This window comes from Petaurus breviceps, unplaced genomic scaffold, assembly GCF_028583685.1.
Source record: "Petaurus breviceps papuanus isolate PSGF00001 unplaced genomic scaffold, PetGlider_PUasm1.0 380, whole genome shotgun sequence".
Taxonomy (NCBI): Eukaryota; Metazoa; Chordata; class Mammalia; order Diprotodontia; family Petauridae; genus Petaurus; species Petaurus breviceps.
In genome coordinates, this window is record NW_027186305.1 from 432,671 (window position 1) to 436,001 (window position 3,331).

The window sequence follows — 3,331 nt, forward strand, 5'->3', positions numbered from 1 at the left end:
CTAAATGCTGGAGATACAATGAAAGGCAACCATAGTTCCTGCTCTCCAGGAGCTCCAAGTCTTATGGGGGAGACAAAAAGCAAAGAACTGGGTATAAACAAGTCTGTGCTGAAGGTTGTGACAATCTCAGACTAAGCACTAGAAAGGGTCTTCTCTAAAAGCAGGATTTTGGCAGACACTTGGAGGAATTCAGGAAATGCAGGAGGCAAAGAGGAGATGGGAGAGCCTTGCAGGCCAGTGGAGAGGATTCCCGAGGCTGGAGATGGAAGGTCTTGCTCAGGAATAGCAGCATGTCAGTGTCATGGCGTGCAGAGGATGCAGAGGAGAATAAAGCATAAGAAGACTAGGAAGGCAGAAGGGGACAAGTGGCAGGTTATAAGGGCTTTAAAAGCTGGGGAGGACTGATTTTGATCCTAAAGGCAATAGGAAGCCCCTGGGTTTTATTGAGTAGATAGATGACATGGTCAGATTTGTACTTTAGAAAGATCGACTTGACAATTGAAGGGAAGATGAATTGGAGTGGGAAGAGACTGAGGCAGGCAGACACACACACACACAGCAGCTATTGCAATAGTCCAGGCTTCAGGTGATGGCAGATAAGAGAAGTGGGAGTGTTGGGGAGATGCTTCAAAGGTGAAATCAACAGGCTTTGGCACCATTTTGGATACAGGAGATGAGAGATATTGAGGAACCCAGGATGAAGTCTGAGGTTGAAAACCTGAGGGATTGAGAGGTTGGTATGCCCTCTGTGATAATGGAGAAGGTTAAGAGGGGAGATCTTAGGGGAAATGCTAATAATTTCTATTTTGGACATGTTTATATTAAGATGTCTACAAAATCTCCAATTCCAGATGTCTCAAACAGAGTTATAGTTATGAGACCAAAGGTCAGAAGAGATATTAGGGTTGGATCTGAGATTCATCTGCAGAATAAGCTGAACCTATGCCAGTCCTGAGGGAGAGAAAGAGGTGAATGACACCCTAGAAAGAGTGTCCTGTATCGAAGTCTCAGAGGGACTGCGTTGGATTCCAACTGCGTCCCTTATGACCTTTGTAACTCCAGGCAAGGTCTGACCTCCCTCTGGTCCTCACTTTCCTCCTCTGTAAAACTAGGGATTGGATTAGATGGCCTTCACGGACATACTCCCACCTGGAAGTTTCTGGTCCTTTCCAGGTCCTGGGGAAAAGGAGAAGGTCTGTGTTCCAAAAGGCCAGCATCTCCACCCTATAATACTCCCCAGGACTGTGGTAGAGCCCCAAACAAATGCAAATGTAATGCAGAGCCAAGCCCAAGGCCAGGGGTGCAAAACAGGTCTAGCAGGGGCCTTCACTATTGATGAGAGAGGACAAGTGTTCCTGAGATCTGCTCAGGGTCAAGACCTTTGAGGCTCTGAGGATTCAGGCTGAATATGTAGCCAAGTCTGCTTCTTCATTCCTTCCATACAAATATTCAGTTTCATGAAAAGGAGCCCCACTGCCTCCAGCCCCCAAGAGGTGCTCTCAGACTGTGGGGGCTGGAGAAGGCCAGACAAGAGCCCACATTAATCCCCTCTTCTGCCCTCTAGATCATGCCTCTCTTCATCTCACAGCAAAGTCAGTCCTGGTCCCTAAGGGCTCCCCAGTCAGGGATCAGTGAGGGAAGGATGTCCCCAGATCCAAAGAGGACCTCCTGGTATCGCTCCCAGAGTCCCCTTCAGGGATCTGCACACAGCTAACACTTAATAGGTGTTTGCCCTCTGTAAGGGGAACTATCAAAGAAGATTTTTGCTCTGCATTTCAGCTGTCCAATCAGAGAACTAGAGACAGGTGAAGGGCCTGATGAGGTAGGTGTGAGTAACAAAGCTGAAGCAATCTCCATAATAATGAGTTCCCTGGTGATGAGTTTATCAAAAGGAATTTAAATTTTAAATTATATTTTTATCAAAAAGAATTTAAAAGAAAAAGGAAAATAAAAATATTTTTTAAATATACATAATCAAGCAAAACAAATTCTCACACCAGTCAAATCCCCCCCCCCAAAAAATGAATGCCTTATTCTGCATGTTTCATCCATCATCCCTCCACCAGGAAGTGGGTAGTTGGCTTCCTCATGAGTCTTCTAGAAGGATACAATGGGCCATGAAGTGGTCAGTTGTCACAATGTACAAAGACAGTTATTGTTTACAATTGTTGTTGTCATTGCATAAATTAATCTCCTGTCTATTCATTTCATTCTTCATCACTTTATAAAAATCCTCCAGGTTTCTCTGAAATGCTTCTTCTGCCATTTCTTACAGCACAATAGCACTCTCTCATATTCACAGATCATCTTTGTCCCCTTGCTCTCCAGTTGATGGGTAAGCCCTCCGTTTCTGCTTATTCTGACACCTCCCAAAGAGTTGCTCTGAGTGCTTTTGGACATGTTATGCCTTTTCCTTTTTCTTTGATATCTTTGGGGCTCAAATCTAATAGTGCTATCACGGGATCAGAAGGTACATACAATTTAGTGATTCTGGGGACACAGATTTTAAAGTGCTTTGTAACCGAGCCAACCCTCCCTAACCTTACACACCCCCCCCCACACACACACATTCCATACTCTGTGATCCAGGGGCACCATCCTCTCCAATATTCCTCCCATAAGACACTCAGCCTCCCAACTTAAGGAATTTTCACTGACTATACCCAAACCTGGACTTTTCCTTACCTCCACTTTCAGACTTCTCTAGTTTATTTCAAGTCTCAGCTAAACTCCCACCTTCCACAAGAAGCCTTTCCCAGTCCTCCTTAACCTTCATGCTTTCTCTCTGAAGTTACCTCAATTTATCTGGTCTGTATCTTGTTTGTACATGGTTGATTTGCATTCTACTTCTCACATTAGACTTTAAGCTTAAAAAGACCAAGGTATTGATGAGGGATGGCTATTAGGTTCGGCAGGAACTCTGATCTTCTCTAAGACCAGAACCTAAAAATCATTCTGGAAAGGATTCAGCTCAGCCTTACTTGAAGTCATAGTTGAAAAAGTTTATTATATGCTTTACAGCGGGCAAGGATCCTTAGGGGACCTGCAAGTGAAAGGGGGCACAGTCTTTTACTTTTAAAGGGTAGGGCTGCCTTTGTCAGGGCTGACCAGATGGATATAAGGGAACCAAGGCTAACTTGTGACTATAGATAAAAGTTAGGGCTGACTGAGAGGAACTTGTGACTTCAGTGCATAGATAAAAGTTTGAGGAGTTTAACTTGGAGATGAGATTTGGGCCAGACATGAGGCAACTACAATAGGGCTAGATTAAGCAAGGATAAAGGAGTCACAAGTTGTTGCTTAGGCAGAGTGTGGGTAGGGTGAAGGGGCA